The 22,779-nt window shown below is 38.2% G+C and overlaps 1 protein-coding gene across 14 annotated transcripts in view; it reads right to left on the bottom strand.

The window, feature by feature from the left end:
- DTNA (dystrobrevin alpha) overlaps window positions 1-22,779 on the bottom strand; it is a 410,756-nt gene that overhangs the window by 298,473 nt on the left and 89,504 nt on the right. For 4 of the 14 annotated variants that reach the window (XM_057300430.1, XM_057300432.1, XM_057300434.1 and 1 more), the window contains exon 1: window positions 9,486-9,690. The exons of the other annotated variants lie outside the window; for them this stretch is intronic. The gene's annotated coding sequence lies outside the window, so the exon portion shown is untranslated. Of the gene's footprint in view, window positions 1-9,485; window positions 9,691-22,779 lie in introns of those variants that run through there. 14 annotated transcript variants of the gene reach the window in all.

Genomic DNA, 22,779 nt, shown 5'->3' with positions numbered 1-22,779 from the left:
TTTTTTATTTTGTATTTTTTTTTTTTGAGAGGGAGTCTCACACTGTCGCCCGGGCTGGAGTACAATGGTGTGATCTCGGTTCACTGCAACCTCTGCCTCACCGGTTCAGGCGATTCTCCTGCCTCAGTCTCCTCAGTAGCTAGCATTACAGGTGCCTGCCACCATGCCCGGCTGATTTTTTTATTTTTAGTAGAGACGGGGTTTCACTATGTGGCCAGGCTGTTCCCGAACTCCTGGTCTCCTGATCCGGCGGCCTCCCAAAGTGCTGGGATTACAGGTATGAGCCACCACGCCGGGCCTCTTTCTTTGTTTGTTTGTTTTTTTTTTTTTGTAAAGACAGGCTCTCACTACATTTCCCAGGCTGGTCTTGAACTCCTGGCCTGATGATCCTCCCATGTGCTGGGATTACAGACATGAGCCACCGCACCACTCAGCCTTAGAGGTTCTTGAAACCAGAATTACCAAAGTGTGTTTTGTGGTGTTGAAATGTGATATATCTCTATATATCTATGTATCTATCTATAATTATAAAGTTCCATAGTCAAATTACACTGGAAAACACTGGGTTAAAGAAAGTCAAACATATTCCTTTAGTGTAGAACTTTTATGAATTCTTAATGCAAATGTTCACCTAAATCTCCAAGAAAGGGATATGGTATACAGCATGTTCCAAATTCATTTGATCCAAGATTCTTACCCCAGCCCTCCCCACAATACACACATAATATTTCCTAAAATTATTGGCTTCCAAGGACACAAATTGGATTTGCTGATTTAAATGACAATTCAAAGGACCTTAAAATATTGGCTTAAAAATTTTCAACTCTTAATTGTCTCAATCTTTGAATTCCTGAGTTTTATCGATTATAGTTAGTGCTTAAAACTAACTGCTAAGCAAAGGGTAGAGTACCAATAATATAAATGCTATTCGAGACTATGTATTTCTAATATATAATATATATCACCATTCCTCTGTGCCATATTCCCTGAGCCTAGGCCTTTTACTCTGTCTACTGATAAAAGTGGGGGCTGGGGATTAGAATTGTATTCAATTTCCTTTTTCTCCATTTCTCTACTACATATGAGCAGTTCCTAGAGAGGAGAAAGCGTTAAGGTTTCACATTTGCTTTCTGCATTCTGTAGGAATTGCCCCAACGGAGTCTCCTTTCACTTCCCAAAACTGTTTATGGGCAGGACTCCCTGAGTGGTAAGTGTAAGGATACGTAAAATCCTAGAATTCCATAGTGGTGGAGAAGCTGGACAGAAAAAGGTCACAGACATGGAAATGGTAAAGATTTAGACAGCTGAAAAGTCTCAGTGGAGATAAGAGCCAAAAGATGTAAACAGGCAATAGACATTAGTATCAGATCGCAGGTGGCGTACATTTACCAAGTATGGACCTGTTCACAGGTATATATGACTTTAAGTCTAAGTCTGTGTTACTAAGGGAGTTTTAGGCTGCCTATTATCCAATAGTGTAGAAATTCCTCAGAGCTCTACATAAATATTCCAGTCCTTTCTCTTTCTAAGCACATGGTGAGGTAGGAGGAGGGACTTGACTCCAGACGCTGGGCTCAGACACTGGAAGGAGTTGAGGACTAGCTAAAACAGGGCCAGTATGGAAACAGCTTTCCATAAGACATGCTTAGCAGTATGCCATGTCAGTTCCCCATTGCTATGGCAACACCCAAAAGTTACAACCCCTTTCCATAGCAATGACCAGTGACCTAGAAGTTACCTTTCTCCTAAAAATTTCTGCATAAATCACCCCTTAATTTGCTTATAATTAAAGATATAAATATGACCACAAAACTGCCTCTCAGCTGCTACTCTGGACACTCTATGGGGTAGCCCTGCTCTGCAAGGAGCAGTACCTCTGCTGCTGCTGTACACTGCCACTTCAGTAAAAGTTGCTGTCTAACACCACTGGCTTGCCCTTGAATTCTTTCCTGCCCTAGGCAAAGCCAAAAACCCTCCTGGGCTAAACCCCAGTACTGGGGCTCACCTGTTCTAGGTCAATGGTAGGATCATATTATACTTCCCATCCAACTGAAGTTAGGTGTGGCCACATGGCATGCTTTGGCTAAGGGAATGTGAGTATAAGGAAAATGGGTCATTTCCAGGTGAAAATAGCTGTGTAGAGAAGAACCTTCAGCTAATCTGTGGTGGCTAAATTGTGTAAGTGAGAAGGAAACCTGGTTTCTATATGTCACTGAAATTGAGAGTTGTTTGTTACCTGAGGAAACCACCCATAGTATATCTGGAACACTTCATATGTCTACATCTTAGTTTTATCATATGTAAAATAAATGTCTCTTACCTACAAAATAACTTCAAACATTGGATGCATCTGGGAAGAATTGCTACATTTATCTGAGGTGTTAAACATCTTTTGGTTAGTAAACATGATTCTTCAAATATGTAGAAATGAACAATCTAAGACCTGGAAGTTCATATGCATTGGAAGATAAATTTCATTCAAAATTATATCTTGTAAAAAACTAATTAAGGCATCTGTATTCCTGAACTGTGATTAATTCAGTGAATTCATTGTTTCAAGATCTATAAATCTGTGAACTATCACACTATATAGGAATGAGTACAAAAAATAAACTGAGACTTAAAAAGAAAAATAATTAAAGTAACTCTATTGCTCTTTTTAAAATACTTAGAGGTTTACAAAATTTTCATGATTCAGAGTGTCTGAGTCATCTTTACATCATTTTTATTTTGCAAAAATGCCAAGTCCAGTTTTATTTATGCAAATAAATGTATTTCTATTTTATATTAAGATTTAATTAAATATGTAATAAAAAATACACATTTGACTTAACTTTTTTTCAGAATTTATTCAGCTCTCTTTAAGCTCTTCTGTTATATAAGTATCTCCTAAACAAGAGATTTTTTTAAGAATCTCAAGACTATCCTCTAACTTAGCTTTCTGAGAAGAAAATACTAGTTGTTGAGAAAGGCAAAATGACTTTTTAAATATGTGTGGAGATCAGGACAAATACATTTAAAATATCAATGAAAGATACATAAAGAAATTTGTTGGCTGGACACGGTGGCTCACACCTGTAATCCCAGCACTTTGGAAGGCTGAGGCAAGCAGAACGCTTGAGGTCAGGAGTTCGAATCAGCCTGGCCAACATGATGAAAGCCTGTCTCTACTAAAAATACAAAAAATTAGCTAGGCGTGGTGGCGGGTGCCTGTAATCCCAGCTACTTGGGAGGCTGCGGCAGGAGAATTGCTTGAACCCAGGAGGTGGAGGCTGCAGTGAGCTGAGAGCTGTACTCTAGCCTGGGCGACAGAGCAAGACTTTGTCTCAAAAAAGAAACAACAACAAGAAAACAAAACAACGACAACCAAAAACAGGTAAAGTCATGATTTTCCTACATTGCTTCTGTAATAAGAAAAAGTAAAATGAAGGGATATGGAATTTTTCAGGTTTGAGGGTTTTGTTTTCCCTTTTCAACAACAAAAAAGAAAAAAATTGTTAATTAAATTCATTGTTTTAACGTGATATCCTTCAGTACCAGTGTCCGGTGAAGGGGGTGAATAAGTAATTTCATTGTCTACACAGTTGGAACAAAAGGTAGGAGTTCAAATTATTGAATTAATGAGAAAAATGAGTTCAGCTATTTGGAAGTTATGATTAGAAATCAGCCATTATTCAAGAGCTAGTTTAGAGCTCTTTTATAGATGAGGCAAAAAAGAAAGGCCAATATCATATTTTCATATTTTGTGATGAAGAATTCTGGGATCTCAAACACTGAGTTTGAACATTTCATTAAATTCAAAGATGTTTTCTGAAGATACATTTTCTGAAGATACATTCTGAAGCCTCACCCATACTGGGGCTTTTCTCTTTGTGAAGGTAGGAGTGTCCTGTATGAGAAATAATATAAGCCAAGTTTCTTATTTATCTAAATCTCAGAAGTTGGCGTATCAAAGCCTCACAATAAATGTGTAAAAAGTTTATAAGTGGTCCAAAGAGTATAAAATTAATTAAACATCCTTGGAATTAATAAGTTGTATTTCCTCTTCCTCTGGTTCCCATCAACTATATTCAATGTTTAATAAACAAATACAGTTTTTCTTTGCTTAGCATAGGCTTTTAGAAAGATGATATTCAAATTGCACTTCAAGGCCTTAAATTTTTTCTTTTTGAGATGGAGTCTCGCTCTGTCACCCAGACTGGAGTGCAGTGGCGCGATCTCGGCTCACTGCAAGCTCCACCTCCCAGGTTCATGCCATTCTCCTGCCTCAGCCTCCCGAGTAGCTGGGACTACAGGTGCCCACCACCACACCTGGCTAATTTTTTTTTGTATTTTTAGTAGAGATGGGGTTTCACCGTGTTAGCCAGGATGGTCTCAATCTCCTGACCTCGTGATCCACCCGTCTCGGCCTCCCAAAGTGCTCGATTACAGGCGTGAGCCAATGCGCCTGGCCAAGGCCTTAACAATTTTAAGAAAAGTTTTCCACAAGCTTTCACAATATTGTATTACATAAACACTCAACTGCTTTCTTCGTAGCACCACACTGTGATTTGAAAACAACCCAGTGTTTTCTAATGGTTGAAATTGAGGTTGTGTGCAATGAGATAATTTTCATTTAGTTGTGCCTCATTGACATTTTCCCATTGTGCTATTTAACATTCTGGACTAGATTTGTTGAAATATGTCAGTTTTCCCACTCTATGACTCTTTTGATTATGAATCTCTCTGATAATAAACAGCTGACTCACCATACTTAAATTTCTACTCTCTTGTTGTCACAATCAAGTTATACATCACATTTGGTAAAAAAAAAAAAGAAAGAAAGAAAGAAAGAAAATAGAGAATTCCCTTTCCCCAAGACAGTGACAACAGCCAAATAAACATGTTTTTACTGACTCCACTTGACATACAGGATTACTAATGATCATTATTCTAGACAAAGAGTCTAAGGTCAAAAGAAAAAATGATGTTTAGAATGGAAAAGAATATATTAACAAAACAAATTCCTCAGAAACAAACTTCTTCTGAATAGTCATCTGTTCATTTCATAAACATTTTTTTGAGTGGTTCCTGTGTGTCAGTGACTGAGAATAAAAAAGCGAGTAAGACACAAGCCACAGCATTAGGGACTCCCAGAACAGTGGGTGAGCTATACACTTAAAAATAAAGTACAGAAAGTACAGTGAAGGTGACTTATGAGGTCAACCTTAAAGGAAAAGTAGGGTTTTCCCACAAAGGAGAGAAGCAATAGGCATTCTGGGGAGGGGGGGGCAGTGGGGAAAGGTAGACTAGCACAGAGCTAAAATAGTATACGGCATATTGTGGAGGCAGCCATTGTATGTGATTGAAGTGTTGGTGATAACCAGTGAAGCAGTGGAGTCAATGTTTGAGAAACAGATCGAGGCTTTGTGACGGACCTTTTAAGACATACTAAGGACACTAAGCTTTATTTTGAAGGGAGTCATGAATCACTAAAGATTTTTAAGTAGGGGAGCAATTAATTGAAGTCTATAGTTTTTAGAAGATGGGTATGTTGGTTTCAGAAAGTGTGTATGTAGTGGCAGAGTGAGGGTGTGGATGGAGCTTAGAGACAGGAGAACAACTGGAAGACCATATAATAGCCAAGTTAAATGATGAAGACCTGAAGTAGAGCAACTGCAGAGAGAATGGAAAGCACGGGATTTAAGAAGATTTTTTAAATGTCTTAATACTGGATATAGGCCAAGAGAAAGCAGAAAGAGTCAAAATTAACTTCTGAGAGTAAAGGATGCTTGTGGGATGGATTAGAGGTTAATGAAATTGCCAAGGAAAGGGGCCAGCTAGGGACAAATAATACTGCACAGCCATAAAAAAGAATGTGTTCATGTCCTTTGCAGGGACATGGATGAAGCTGGAAACCATCATTCCCAGCAAACTAACACAGGAACAGAAAACCGAACACCACACGTTCTCATTCATAAGTGGGAGTTGAACAATGAGAATATATGGGCACAGGGAGGGGAACATCACACACTGGGGCCTGTCAGGGAATTGGGGGCTAGGGGAGGGATAGCATTAGGAGAAACACCTGATATAGATGACGGGTTGACGGGTGCAGCAAACCACCATGGCACATGTATCCCTATGTAACAAACCTGCACGTTCTGCACATGTATCCCACAACTTACGTATAATTAAAAAAAAGAACTGTTAAGTGGTGTTGACAGCTCAAATAAAGTCAGAAAACATGAATTTTTCAATCAGCATGCATATGCAATTTTCTCCAAAAAGTCTGAATATATCAGGTCACAACTAAAAAATAAAATCAGAAAAGTTATCTGAAATCATTAATGATATCAGCAAACTTTGATATGTTCTCTAGAACGAAGAGTGTAAAAAGAAACAACTATAATAGCAGTAGGATGAATTTCCATTTCTGGTAACAGTAATGAGAGAATCTGGACTGATATACCCGAAGTAATAAGATATTTGTATGTATTACCTGATGTAATAAAGATATTTGAGATATAAAAACAGTAAAGAGGCTGGGCATGGTGGCTCATGCCTGTAATCCCAGCACTTTGGGAAGCTGAGGCAGGTGGATCACTTGAGGCCAGGAGTTCGAGATGAGCCTGGCCAACATGTTGAAAACCCGACTCTACTAAAAATACAAAAATTAACCAAGCATGGTGGCATGTGCCTGTAATCCCAGCTACTTGGGAGGCCAAGGCACGAGAATCGCTTGAACCCAAGAGGCAGAGGTTGCAGTGAGTGGAGATCAATCGCGTCATGTCACTGCACTCTAGCCTGGGCAACAGAATAAAACAAAACAAAACAAAACAAAAAACCAACCAACCAAACAAAAAACAGCAAAGAGCCTTTAGTAAGATGGTGAAGATTTGGCATATGAAAAGGAGAAGATCAGAAATCAGAGAGGTGAGGTCACTTTTAAAAGCCCTTGGGCATATGACTATCAGGAAAAAAGATCTGAGAATCTAGCTTTATACTTCAAGTAGCTTTCTGTGCTTCATAGAAAAGTCAAAGTCCTTGGCCCTCAGGTGGGGCTTTAATTAACTAACCCAGCTTTATGCTGGTGTCATGAAAGGTCATACTCTCCTTTAGGGGAGGAGTGAACCTACCATTCCTCTCACTGATTTGCAGCCTTCTTGTCACAGAGGTGATTCAGGGAACATCAGGAGTTGTACTTTGTCTAAGATGATTCTGGTCTGATATCGCCCCCAGGTGCCTGGCAGAAGCAAACCAAAGTCTTCTCAACTTACTCTTACGATCTTTAATTATAATGTAATTTTAAAAATACATTTCCAGCATAGAGTCAAAGATATCCAAGCAACCAAGAAATTAAGACACCATGAATGAGAACTAGCAGGAAGAGTAATAATAGAAACAAATCCAGTAACACTTGAGATACTATAATTATCAGAAATAGATTATAAAACTACACTTAGGATGTTCAAAGGAATAAAAGCTAAGATTGACAATTTTATACAAGAATTAGAAACTATAAAACTGATATAATAGTAGCAGAGAAATATTTGTCTCTTTTTCTGTCAACACTATTTGGCCACATAGTTTAACATTCTTCATTTTAGAATTTTACATTTTGTGTTCTTTTTTGTGTTTTTTTTTGACACACTGAAAAAAAACCCAAATCCCACACTGGTAAGCCTAACATATTTTCATTTATTTTATAATTCAATAAAAAACATATTAGTTACATAAAAGGTATGCCTACATGTGTTAGTGTGTGTACCTGAGTGTATGGTGAGCACCCAGGTGCATGCATTCACAAACTTCTTGGAAGCACCTGTGATTTCTGCCAGGTTCATTCTTATTGTCAACCATTCAGTACACAACTGGTAATACAATGTCACAAGGCACCCAGTATGACCACAGAAAATTTACAAAGTTAACACCTGATTATGGGGAAATGAAAATTAATTGCAATTGTTTGCAACCTAAAGGGGTTAATTATAAGTATTACCCAAGGTTAACTATCATTTAACAAATTGTCTAAACTGTCACAAGGTCAGATATTTACACTGAAAAGCAAATATTACTGGGGGACTTAGTACATTGACTTTAAAACTCTCTTAAGTCAGATTCTTTCTTGAGTATAGGTCTTGCTTGACAAGAAAAGGGGGGCGCTGAGTAGTCATATTCATCAGGGGTCTGGAGGGATAAGGAGGACTGAGAGGGAGGGAAAATTGGACAGAGAAAGGAGGAAAGGGGCATCAGAACTGAGCTCTGCCAACTTCACATTTGCTTGGCCTCACTAGATTACTCGGTAGTTGTGAAATCAAATGACTTTATCAATATAATGCCCATTTTTCATTTTAGAAGAGTGACACAGTGTATTACTTATTCTCATCAAAGTTGAATGAAAAATCCATAATAAGCCCTTCATTGTTTGTACCTAGTTTAGCCAACTTAGTTCATTAGAATCTGGTCTATTTGACAAGACAAAAAACTGGCCAGTTACATTTAACAAATGTTCATCTGTGCACTCTGTAATAACAGCGTCAGCAGATTTATTTTCCCCATATAAAGTAGAATTTCCAATTCACACCATGTACTCTGTGACTATTATGGACAGTATTTATTCAGAAGGAATGCTGTGCAAGTTTGGAAAAGCTGTCTCTAAGAGCAGAGGGAGAGGTCATTTGACAAAACAAGAAACAAAACCTATACATGGGCAAAACATGAAGAGAACTAAAGTTTGTCATTCTTTTCAAGAAGAAGTTTGAAGTCCTAAAACAGTGCGACAATAGCAAAATCAGACAACTCTTCCTCTCCCTTGTCTTCTCTCAAGCTCTGTAAAATCAGAACGCCTCCATCCACTTAGCAAATATCAGCTTTTTTTTTTTTTTTTTTTTTCCTGAAGGAGGGGAACCTGCTTGGAATTAATGAGGTAACACTAAAAAATAACTTCTATTAATTCTTCTCTTCCTGAAAAGTGCCTATTTTTTTTCTCAGTTGCTTTTTAAAAAGTAGAATATCTTCTAAAGGCTCCTTACGCAGTTTAAGCCACCTTTACAGCACCTTTCCTCTCCTTTTTCCTTTTTTTGTTTCTCAAATTGGGAAGTGACTTAGTACCATGCAGGGGAAACTGAACTCCATCTCACAATAATATAGTTTCATCCAATAGCATAATAGACACAGTAGCATTCAGTCTGTGTTGTGACATAAAACTATTGAGATTGTAACTCAGTAAACTCATAGTGCTTAAGAGAAGAATAGAGGGAAAAACAAATAAGGATAAAGTCAAAACTGAAGTTACAGACTTGCAATGTAAATTTCAAAACTAAGCAAAAATCCTCTTTCTGCTGCACAAAATGTAAAATACCAAGTATCTTAAGAAAGGTAAGCAAGCTACAACACTGAAAAATCTTTACTATCACCTTTTCATTCACACAGATAAAAAGAAAAATTCAATATTAAGCGTCCCAGAAAAGCGATGCACTTTAAAAACCAATCTTTTCACTTACCCTAGAACATGCACACCATGATCTCTTAAATCCTTTTAATTCCAGTACATCCAGAACATATGTGAATTCTTAGCATATTCATTTAAAGAACAAACTTGAACCAAATTGTTAATTACAACAGAGATCATAACAGAACTCTCTGAAATTCTAGGGAGAGCTATGAGTATGAAATCCAGCCTCTAGATCCTGGTGTGTACTGTGTCTATCTTTAACTTGAAAATGATTTGGTTTCACATTCCATTGAAGTCCCACTGGCAGATGCCTTTGGTAAGCTCGCCAATGGCAGGCTTTCATGCGCCCTCCCTCCCCCCTCCCTCTGACTGAGCTTCCGCTGTTACATCTAATGCTGATTTACTCAGCTGTCTTTTTACCTGTCTCTACGTGGGTAAAAGGAGATGCTTTCATTGACGGATATTACGGAAACACTTGGAAGCTGAACATCAGCCCGAGGACTCACCATGCTTCCCCTGCCATCCCCTCCCCCTACTCACTGCCAGAAACCAATTGACTTCCAAACTTGGCTGCCTGAAAAAGAATGTTCTCTGATTGGCATTCCTGGAAGCAGAAAGCAAGGCAGCTCAAGTTTTGTACTGTTACTCAGCATGAATAACTTCCCAGGTACACAAAATACAAATAGTAAATTTTTTTTCTTAACTTTGAGGAGGGCATTAAAAATATTTTCATTGTAGGACAGCATTTAAGTTTTAATATCCACATGTAATTTTACAGAGGATGGCAATGGCTGTAGTAAGAAAGAGAAAGGACAAATTTTTTGTTAAAAGTTGAATGAGTCTTAGTAAATGAGTTGGGATCCGTTAGAAGAAGAAATCATCATGCCGCCTGCTTGCCAGTGTTTTGGAGGGCAACTGTTCAATCTGTGCATTTCCTGTTAGAGAAAAACTTGCTGTAAGAATTGTGGAAAAACTGATTTCAACCAAACAGGAGAGAGTGCAAAAAACACTTCTATCTCCCCACTGAAACTTCTTTTTCAGGACTGTCTTGCAAAACTTGAGTGCGGACTGGAAAACAAAATGTGTTTGTGTGTGTGTGTGTGTGTGTGTGTGTGTGTGTTATACAAGTGTATATCTAAAAGAAGAGAAATTGAGTGAATGGAAACAAAGAAAAAGATACATTTCATCAAATAGAGTCTGACATGAATTAACAACATGGGGTCCCTTTAAATCACCATTAATTAACTTGTGTTTAATATTTATTAATATTTAGTGGTCACTGGGGCCAAAAGATCTCCTGCCTCTGAAAATAACTAACCTCTTTATGTTCAAAACATGCAATTCTACAGACCACACAACTTCTTCAAAAGCCTAATGAAGGCTTTATAATTTGGTAATTGGACACATCTCAACCCTAAGCATTTTGGGGTTTCCAAATTTCAGCTAGCTGTGGCTGCCAACTCTAGGCAACTGTCAGCTGGCTGGGCTCAGGGTGGTGGTGTGGCTGCAGCTGCTCCTTGGAACTTATGTAGACATCTCAAAAATATTCAATGGCAAAACGTAGATGTCAGAAAGCAAGCTTTCTGTTTTTGTTTGTTGATGGTTTTGAATCTTCTATTTTAGGTTATATTTTATCATATCTAGAGCAATACCATCTTAAGAAACCATGAGGGAAAACTTGATTAATTGGCATCATATTACTAGCCTATTTTAGTGATATTTTGATGCCCCATATAGATTGGTGGCTTACCAGCTTTTAGCCTTTTAGCCTAACTTTGTTACTAGATGTCTTTTAAAAAGATCAAAAGATAGAAACAGAGGAGTAAGAAACTTTCCTTATTTTTGTCCCCAAAGTTGACAGTTTCTTAGGGAAACTGCAGGCTCTATGTAACGCTGATAGACGGGCATTCTAATGACTTCACAAATAAATGGGAAGAAATAACCCAATAGTCCAGAAAGTACACATTTCTGTCCCTGTGTTTCTTTATCCCTCTGTCAAAAACAAGCCCTCCCAAGGCTAATGGATGGTGTCAAAACACAAATGAACTAAGAAGGATGGACAGAGGTGCGGCCATCAATGGTTCACATTCAGCTACTCTGTTCACCTCTGCTGTATCTCAGAGCGAGCACTAGCACATAACTGATACTCAAAAAATGGTTGTTGAAACTGAAGAACTGCTCATGTGCAAGTGTATATCTTAACCTATGGAAAATGGTTATTTGTTGGCCTACATCTTAGATAAATATGTTTTGTATTTGTCTTGGGAAAAATACGCTTCTTTTCAGGCAATTAACCAAAATATTATATAGAATGTATATTATGTACCAAGTACCTTTACTGAAGCCAAAAAATCATTATACATCTTATGTATGTATGTATGCATGTGTGTGATTCTAAATATTAACGTGGCAAATATTTGTTAAGAGCACTTCTACCAATCTTGGTCGCTTATAAGAAAAATAGAAAAAAAAATGAAATGTTTAGATTTGCTAATATTTCCCAGTAATGAGTAAACTATAATAATTTTCCTTATCGAACTGTTACTGGCCACTCTTTATAGTGCAACATTCATCAGTCAGATATCTCCTAAGGTTCCCAACTTTATCTCTGCTGCTATTTCCATTTGTGCCAGTCTTAGAAATCTCAGAACACTCAACAACGGGAATAGGAACATTAGTCCAGATGCAAGTGTGAGTGAGTACAATCATTTTTTTCCTTCTTTTTCCCCCTAACCTTCACAAGGCAATTGATAAGATTTATACTGGCTAGAACTCAGTCTTTATCGTGAGTAAATGTTGTTTTCCTCTTTCATAAGCACTAACATGAGAATTAGGATTAGATCAGAAAAATAGCTTCTAGGGCTTGCTTCCAAAGAAAACTGGGCATGTAACAGGCAAATCAGATACCCTTGATTTATCATGAACAAGAAGTTAATCTCTCCTCCATTCTCCAGAAATAGACTCTATTAGCACCGTTCTGTGGATGGCAAATGCTGGAGCATGGCTCCTTGCAGGGGTGACCAAGGTGTTCAAACACAGGCCTTAGCTGATCTGTGAGACATCCATGTGTATGAAGAACCTGGTCACTGAAAAGCAAATGACCTCTGTTATTTTTTTCCTCCCTAATAAATATCCTTAAGGGACTAGGACAGGCCGCATTCTCATGGGGATAGTTTTATAGCTGATATTTTTGTTATATCATTTATTTTTAAAAGCATATACTTTTTATGCAAAAATAATTTGGGGTATAATTGTGATTTTTGTTAAAAGAGAAAACATTAATACATCCAAGTCATTTAAAAGTAATTAAAATAGACACTGTCCAAGAAAAAGTAGAAAAACTTTACATAAACTGCATTAGAAAACAGGGGCTCTACAGACAAATATGGAAGATTCAAAGCAGCAGCATGCTATTTATTATCTTATTAAATGCCAATCAACTTAAAAATATACCCAGCAATCTCTTTTATGGGTATATACCCAAAGGAAATACATCAACTCCTAAAGGTATCTGTACTTCCATGCTCATCGCAGCATTATTCACAATAACCAAGATGTGGGAACAACCAAAGTGTTCAATGACAGAGGAATGAATACAGAAATTGTGATATACATATGCAGAATCTTAGCCAGCCCCCAAAAAAGAGATCCTGCCATTTGCCATAACATGGATAAACTTAGAGGACATTATGCCAAGTGAAATAAGCCAGGCACAAAAAGACAAATCCTGCATGATCTCACTTATATGTGGAATCTTTTAAAAAATCAAATATATAGAAATAGAGTAAAGCAATAGTTACCAGGAGCAGGCAGAAATGGGAAGATATAGATCAAAAGGTACAAAAAGAGAGTTATATAGTTAAGCGTAGAGATTTAGCATATAGCACGAAGACTACAGTTAATAATATTGTATTGTATACTGGTAATTTGCCAAGGGGGTAGATTATGAGGTACTTTTTTTCCATTTTGTTTTGTTTTGAGACACAGTCTGGATCTGTTGCTCAGGCTGGAGTGCAGTGGCACAATCTCGGCTCACTGCAAGCTCTGCCTTGTGGGTTCATGCCATTCTCCTGCCTCAGCCTCCCAAGTAGCTGGGACTACAGGTGCCCACCACCACGCCCAGCTAATTTTTTGTATTTTTTAGTAGAGACGGGGTTTCATCATGTTAGCCAGGATGGTCTCGATCCCCTGACCTCATGATCCACCCGCCTCAGCCTCCTGAAGTGGATTATTAGGTACTCTTAACACACACAAACGTGCTCAAACACACACATGAAAGTAACTATAGGAAACAACAGAATATTAATTTGTTTAACTGTAGTAATCACCTCACTATATATATCAAAATAAGTATATCAAAACATCATGTATACCTTACATACATACATTTTAAAAACAAAGAAAACCACAGCAGCATGCTACATATAATCCTATTAAATGCCAATAAACTTAAAAATTGGTTGAAATGGACACCTGTTATATATGCCTGTCACATGAAAATAACTGTAATCATGCAAAGGACTGTATGTACAAATATACTAATTACAAAATATACTTAGTATTATACATATAATTAGTATAGTATTATAAATATAATTAGTATAGTATTAATATAAAATATAATTCGTATATTTGATAGCAAATAATGGGGAACAATGATAGTTTTGATAAAAAATAGGATGGCATAGGCTAATGCTTACTTAGGTTAAAAATCAGCTTGCATGTGTATGTGCACCATGATTTCAACTATATTAGAACACCTGTAGGCACCAGAGAGGAAGATAAAGGCTAAAAAATTCCTACCAAAATGATTGTGGATCCTTTATGAAAAATCTTAATTCACTTTTTGTAAATTTTCTGTAATGACATTATTTTACCTTCATAATCTACACACACACACTATAATATTCAAGTAGGAATAATTGCAGCATTTCCTCATTCCTCACTCTCCTCCTCATCTTTGAAGAGGCATCTCTAGTTCTCTGGATCTTTGTTGCAGGAGCTTATAGGGGAGAGGAGCATAAGGGGATGAAGATGCTCTTTAATGTCTAAAGAGATAGAAGAAGATTAATGGGACTTATGTTGGTTTTAAGAAAGGGCAAGGAGGGAAATATCCAAGAAAAAGAACACTCTTAAGATGGTGAGAACGAGAGAAGAGCAGGCGGGAAACAGAATCTGGCACACTACAGGTAGGGGGTTGGGGGCAGACTGTAAGCTGGGTTGGGGAGCAGCTACTTCAATGAGGCAGACGTTGAGGAGATCAGGATCTCAAAAAGAGGTTTAGGGTATTTGGCCCTAGGATATCTGTCTGAGTGTTTTGTGATTTCTTCTCATAAAACACTTAAGAGAGGTTTTACTTTTCAAGATATGGTAGTACCAAGTTTGTGGGTCTTTGGGACACTTCATGATATAGTCATGAATCTTAAGTCTATAGATACATTTGGTTACATAAACATTTTTGAAAAGTTGGTGCCAATTGTTGGGTTGTGGTGGTTGTTACAACTGGTTTTCTTTGATAGGGTAAGAAATCAGTTTTACTCGTCTATACAAACTTTCTGGATCATTTTCTTCTACTTGCATTTCCTTCCCTGTGTCTCTCTCAGTTCCCATGATGGGTATCTATTACAGTCTCTTGGACTGACTGCTGAATGTAAAGTGGCCAGCCATTCTGTTTTGTCTGGGCCTGAGGGATTTCCTGGGATACAGGATTTTCAGCGCTGAAACTAGGAAAGTCCCAGACAAACCAGAGTTGGTCATCCTATATATGTGATCTGGAAGTTTTAAAGTTATATGTATGCTTGTGATAAAGATTAGCCTTTTTATTAATTAGGAAGAGTTTGGCCCAAGTAGACCAAAACTCTGAAAATAAAGATTTCATTTGGTCTTTATCCCTTGTTAGCTACACAACCTGGGAGAGGTCCACCACCAAGGGCCACTATTTCTTCATCCCTACAATGAGAATAATAATACTTCAAAGAGTTGTTGTCAACTTCAAATGAGATATGCATATAAGTTCAGAATACATAAAATGTGTAAATCTATACTTTATATCAAATATATTTTATATAAATTTGTATTAGATAACAGTTATTTTTCAAAGCAGATTTTAATTATTTTATATTGAGAAATAATGGAAGCACAAAGAACAGGCACAGCATTTCACACTATGTGGAGTGCAGAGGAGAACAAAGAAAATGAAAGAGAGAGACTGACTGACTAAGGAAACATATTTTTTCAGGAGTGTCTGTTTTAGCATTTGACTTTCTCCTAAATTAAACTCACCAAGTTAAGGATGTTTTGTCTTTAAGTGGTTATAAAGCCCCAGTAACAACCACTATATCATGCTTGCAAAAATATGGGTTATCTCCAGTATAAAAGAAATAAAGATCTTTAGCCAGTGCAATATAGTGAGACCCCATCTCTACAAAAAAAAAAAAAAAATAGCCAGGCATGGTGGCATTTACCTGTGGTCCCAGCAAGTAGCTCGGACCCTCCCAAGTAGGGAGGCTGAGATGGAAGGATTGCTTGAGCCCAGGACTTTGAAACTGCAGTGAGCTGTGATCACACCACTGCACTCCAGGCCTGGGTGACAGAGAAAGACCTTGTCTCCAAAAAAAAAAAAAAAAAAAAACTAAAGATTTTGTTGTATTTTTTCTATACCCTGGGGTGGGGGTATTTTTCCTTTGTGGAACCAAAGTCAAATCTAATTGGAGCACAATCATAAATATGTCCATCACTCAGTGAAACCAGAATGTCCAACTTCATCCCAGGGACAGAGGACCACCTCTATTGGATTACTTATTTGAACTCTGCCAGCATATACTGTATGTGATACTGCTTAAGAAGTGAGGGTAAAATTTGGTTTTGGAGCAAAATGAAAATATACAAATTTTCATAATCAAATGTCTAATCCATATTTGAAATCCATGTGAAAACTGGTTCTAATTCAAGTTCTTTTAAAGATCTATCCAGGGTTAGAAATAGGACAATTCTGTTTTGTGTGATAACAGAAAATGACAGGTGATAGCCAAACTGGATGGAGTCTGATAGTTAGAGTCAGCATATTCATTTGTGTTATGGAGGCTGGGAAGTCCAAGACGGGTGGCTGTATCTGGTGAGGAACTCATGCTGCTTCATAACAGGGTGGGAAGGTGAGAGGGGAGCCTGGCCCATGCAAAAAAAACAAAAACAAAAAAAACCCGATAAGACAGGCAGTTTTACTTTGTAACAACCTCAAAGTAACTAGGACTTCACTCCCATAAAAAAGGCATTACTCCCTCTTAATGACCTAATAATGACCCTTGGAGGCACCACGTCCCAGCACCACCACATTGGGAACCAAGCCTCAACATGAGTTTTGGTGGGGACAAATCATATTTGAACCAAAGCAATTTGGGAACAGTTTTTCTCCAAATAAGCATACTATTATCAGTGTTTTTCAAACTTGCTGTTGTTTTCTATGGAACCTTTTCTTCAAAGGAAATAATTCACTGAAACATAACAATGACAAAGCATAGCTCCTTTAGCAGTAACAGGTGTAAAGCCTGTGGCCCCATTTCTTCAGCCCCCTCCTCCATGAGGCAGTCCCTGTGGGGACTCCAGGAGCCCTCCATGAACCTGGGAAGCACTGCTTGAAAACCGCAAAGCTCTAGTATTCATGGCATTCATGTTCTTTACAAACAATTAGCTTTTTCATATTAATAAAAATTCATGCACATATTCTTAAAAACTACATAAAACTGTAGAGCTTAAAAGAATGTCCCATCCACCTCTCTATACCTTTGAAGCCCAGAGGCAACCATCTTCATCTAACTGTTCATTATGATGATGATTCCATATTCCCACATGATACTCAGATACCTACTTTTTGATTTTCAAATGTTGATATTACCTGTTGGCCTCCTACTAGGGGAGATAAGGATTCTATATAGGATATTATATATAATACTTCCTCCAGCATGTGTGTCCTCTCTCCCTATCTCTCTCTTTCTTCTTTCCTGCCTCCCTGTCACCTGCCTCCCTACCACACACATGAGCACACACATGCTTCCCTTAGCTTAATCTTCCCAATTTAACTACACAACAATCTTAGATAAAGCACTAATTAGGGTTTACATTATTTTAACTTGTATATATTATCCACATGTAAGCCACATGGGAATTTATGATTACATTTCTTTTACACATTTTTCTTTTTCTTCTTTTTCCTGACATTAGTTGCGTCATATTTTTGTTTTCTTAATTTTTCATCTGCCCATCTTATATTTTCTCAAACTCTCCAATAGAAATGCAACATTCCTCTTAATACAGTCAAATATGTTAGTTTTGTTGTTGTTGTTTTTTAGTACCCTCATGCTTTTTGTGGCAATCTTGCTACTGAGCTGTCATCCTAGGACTGCCCTTTGCCTCTCTGTAGTTTGGGTCCTGTTCCCTGAATTCTTTGTTTTTCTTTCTCGATGGACTCCCTCATGGGTGGGTGGGCGAGCATGCAGTAGCTTCCTGAGAAAGATGTTTGGGACAAACACATTTTTGGAGAACTTAAATGTTTGAAAATATTTCTTTATTCTCTTCTTACATTAATTGTTACTTTTACTTTACACAGAATTCATTGTTTAGAAATACCTTTTCCTCAGAAATTTCAAGGGATTTCTTTACTGTCTTTTAGCTTCCAGTGTTATTAAGAAGTTATTTTGTTTCCCGATTCATTTTATTTGACTTTCTATCTTTCTTTGTTCCTTTCCTTGCTTGTTCATTTCTTCCTTCTCTTCCCTCCCTCCTTCTTCTCTCTGAAAACACTTATGATTTCTTCTTTATCCCTGGTGTTCTATTGTCTCATAACAGAACATTTGGTGTGATATGCATGAGTTCCCCTAGTTGATTATATTTGAAATTCAGGGACTTTTACTCATTTATTCAGTTCCAGGAAATTTTGTTATGTACTTTTAGCAATTTCTGACCTCTATTTCTTCTGTTCTTTTATTCTGAAACTAACCTTGAGACTCAAACTCTAACGTTATTATCTTTTCTATTTATCTTCTTTTTGTCATCTACCTCTAGAAGAGTCTCTCGTCTTTGTTCTGTTGATTATATTATTTCGCCTAACATTTTTAATTTTTAAGAATTAAATTTTCTCTAATTTCTCCTCTTTCATAGCACCATGTTTAGTTTCATGAACACAATTTCTTTTTTACTATCTATAATACACATTTCAGCTTTTTAAAGCTACATGTAACAGCTTTCTGTTCTCTCCAGAGTCTTTGTTTCCTTCCATTTCTTGTTGGTTAGTTTGCTTTGGTCTCTTTGTTGGAGACTTTCCTCCATATCTGGTATTCTTTAGCTGTCTGCTCAAGCAATGTATTATGGGCTCCAGGACATTACCATAAAACCATTAGACAAAGCTGAGTTGTTTCACCGAAATGCCCTCAAGAATAGCAAGATTTCTTCCCCCTTGGGTAGTCAGACCCTCTAGGAAGGTGCCCCCTCCAATGTTCCGCCTGGGAAGTACAGCCTGGTTGCCAGTGTCCTGGGAGCTGAGCCACCTAAGAAGGCTTGAAGGGAAAGGAGAGTTTGTTACTATTCGGCACGCAGATTTCTACTTAGTCTCCCAGATTTCTATATCGTATCTTATCCTCATCTGCCACTGTCCCCAATAATGCTAAGCTTGTAGCCTCTATAGTTAAGTTACTCCAGAGAATAATACCCTGCCATCTCTCTTACAGGGTGAGAGAGGGGTAGCTGTCAGGCTGCAAAAAGTTGAGGAGGGAATTTGGGAGTCCAGCTGTTCTTGTTAAGAATTTCAAACAGTCCTGTTTTCAGCCTCAAGTCTGTCCCTTAGCGTCAGCAATCCTTTTTGCCTCCAGTCTTTGAGTCTTTTGAGGGTTCTCAATGGAGTTCCCATTTGTTTCTTTTTGGCATCTCCTCTGCAGACACCTGGGTTTCTACATCTCTGTTTAGCTAAAACACATACCACTCATTCATTCCATTTCCATTAAAAAAAAAAAAAAGTCAATAGCTCTCTGCTGTTGTGTTCTCTCCTGTTTTCTTTAAAAAGTGAGTTTCTTTTTCATTCTTTTTTTAGTTGTCATTATAGGAGTTCCTTTAGGAGGGAGAGGGTAGACTTAAGCAAGTGTCCCATCCACCATTTTAATTGTAATTCTCTGCCTTCACTCTTTAGCACTGCCTTATAAAGGGAACAAATTCTCAAACATCTCTCCAAAATGATCCCACCAAATTCAGCAGTTGTGTGTTTGGGGGTGGGGGCCAACGGGGGCAACATGATATTTCATTTTTCTCCACAAGTACACCCAATGCTAAAATGAAAGCTAAATCCCAGCAAGGTATGTAATTATTTCTATCAGACAGACATAGTGAAGTACAACATTCAATTAGACTAAGGAGATCCTTTTATTCTGACGTTACATGCTGTTCCCTATATTAAGACTTCCATCACTTATCTGTGGAATTAAATATCTGAACATATATAATTATAAATAATTCCTTCCTAGGCAAAACTATCTCTCTTAAAAAGTGAAAATACAATTCTTTTGTAATTGAACTTCTGCCTAAACTATTAATTAAGTCATAACCTAGTCAGGACAAGTAAAATTACTTAGCAGTCATTTTATATTTGCTTTTTGTTAGAAGACAATGTAAAATCTAATAGTGAACTAATTTCCCTTTCAAGTTGTCATGATGATTCGTATATGGACCACATTTGTATATTTTGTTATTTGAGGTAAGGTTTCTCTTGAATCATTTTACATACTAGTTTTGCTCCTTATAATATGTGAGTCTGGAGACATCAGTCTTCTAGAAATATTGTACCCTATTTCTTCAAGAGTATCCCATCAACATTGAAGCTACCTTTTACACTTAGAGAGATATATACATTCAATTATTTATCCAACTGTAAGAGTTGGCCCTGAGAAGAGAAACCCAGGTTATTCTTGGCATCCTTTACTTTCTTGCCACATTTACCCTCTCTATGTGGTCTGCTCACCTAGCTCCAAAATATTCTGTTGCCATCAGTACTGCCCTAAGACACAGTCAAGGGGGTTGGGAGGTTGTGGGGACGGGCTGCCCTGGGCCTCACTCGTTAGAGGGCCTTGCTGCTGTAGTCTTCTTCTGCTTTCTATGTCATCCCCAAAGAGCTATGAGTTAGAAGAAATACCAGTGTCCCTCTTCTAACCAAGCTCTGAGCATGTGAGACTCTGGAGTTTCCTGCTCAAAAGGCCTTGAGACTGCATCCAGGTCTGTCTTCCCAAGGTGAACCTGCCTCTAGTATACACACCTTAAAGACTTAAGGGTAGTTGAAGAGTGGTTGTTTGTGGGGATGTGGATGTAGGGGGTAGGAGTCAATCTTGGAAGAATGAGCTAAGGTGTTCACACACACCTTAGTGCAAGGCCCTTTCAGATACAGGACAGAACTAGGGATGGGAAGAGAAGGCAGAGTGTGTGGGTGCTCTCTCTCTCTGAGCAGCCACATTTAAGATAATTTCAATTTGAACTTGGCCTTAAAAATCATTATGATTATACACATATTAAGGTAGGAAAACATATTTGGTTTAATAATTTATAAGTCTGCGTTATAGCTTTTAAATATTTAGACATATTGTTTGTATGTCCCTCTTTGTATTTGTGCCTCAGATCCTACAAAATACTAGGGGCAGGGCCGGGCATGGTGGCTCATGCCTATAATCCCGGCACTTTGGGAGGCTGAGGTGGGCGGATCACAAGGTCAAGAAATCAAGACCATCCTGGCCAACATGGTGAAACCCTGTCTCTATTAAAATTACAAAAATTAGCTGGGCATGGTGGTGTGCACCTGTAGTCCCAGCTACTTGGGCGGCTGAGGCAGGAGAATCATCGCTTGAAGCCAGGAGGTGGAGGGTGCAGTGAGCCGAGATCATGCCACTGCACGCCAGCCTGGTGACAGAGCAAGACTCCATCACAAAAAAAAAAAAAAAAAAACCAACTAGGGGCATGCCTGACTGCCATATTGCCCCCATATTTACAGTGCGATGTTCTAAAAGTAACTGTGTGCCTTTCCACACTTTCTCTTCTCTATCAAATTTATCTGGCCTTAACAACAAAAAGTCTCAAAATCATATTTAAAAAAAACACATCAGAGAGCTGAAGACACAAAGAAATCCAAATAAATTAATTTTCAAAATGAGGTTAACCTTTTCTTGGATAGAAGAATTCTATAGCTGTTGTCACTCCTGAGGACACAGCAACAGGTGGAGCACCTTTGCCACAGAGCTGGATAAGGACAACCAGCCCAGGTATTAACACAGTTTCTTTTTTGTTTTGTTTTTTTGTTTTGTTTTGTTTTGTTTTGAGACCCAGTCTCGCTCTGTCACCCAGGCTGGAGTGCAGTGGCGCGATCTCGGCTCACTGCAAGCTCCTCCTCCCGGGTTCACGCCATTCCCTGCCTCAGTCTCCCCAGCAGCTGGGATACAGGCGCACGCCACCACACCCGGCTAATTTTTTTTTGTATTTTTAGTAGAGACAGGGTTTCACCGTGTTAGCCAGGATGGTCTCAATTTCCTGACCTCGTGATCTGCCCGCCTTGGCCTCCCAAAGTGCTGGGATTACAGACGTGAGCCACTGCGCCCAGCCTTAACACACTTTCAACAGTTGCAAGTGGACAGGTACCACAGATTAGAATACTGAGGCCCCACAACCACAGAGAGAATCCATGCCTGCCTGTTAACTCCTTTCCACAGATCATCACTGAATATTTGGGGGTAGTTGATACAGGCTGGGCCAGGGCAAGAGAGTTGATGGAGATCCCCTCAAGGTGCATAGGTCTTCATTCAGTGCACAGTAGCAGTTCTCCAGAAGTGAAGAGAGATATCCATACACCTGGAAAGCTTGGTGCTGGAGTGTAAAGAAGAAAGAGATCCCCCGTGGTCCAGAAACATTGGCAGGTAGGCTTTAAGTATGCAGACATCTCTGAGGCAATGCTATTCTCAGTCTTCCTAAAGATAAATTTCTATTTCTTCCCCAAATACATCTAAAGCCAAGGACAAATCACACTAAAGCTATAGCAAAGCTTACATTCATATCTAATCATATTAGATTAATCCAGTCTCCCTGCATCCCCCCGACCCCACACACAGCCAAATAGAGAAAAGGATGAGCCATTTTATGGGAGTAAATATTAATTATTTCTGTGCTTTTACCCACTGACATACAATAAACAATTATAAAACACATGAAGAAGCTGAAAAATGTGACTATGAAATAAAAAATAAACATTAGAAGCAGACCCACAGATGGCTCAAATGTTGGATATAGCAGGCAGAGATTTGTTTAAAAATTATGATAGATATGTTAAA

The sequence above is a fragment of the Pan paniscus genome, chromosome 17, assembly GCF_029289425.2.
Source record: "Pan paniscus chromosome 17, NHGRI_mPanPan1-v2.0_pri, whole genome shotgun sequence".
NCBI classification, from domain to species: domain Eukaryota; kingdom Metazoa; phylum Chordata; class Mammalia; order Primates; family Hominidae; genus Pan; species Pan paniscus.
The sequence above is the reverse complement of the archived record's forward strand: the minus strand, read 5'-3'. Positions and strand labels throughout refer to the sequence as shown.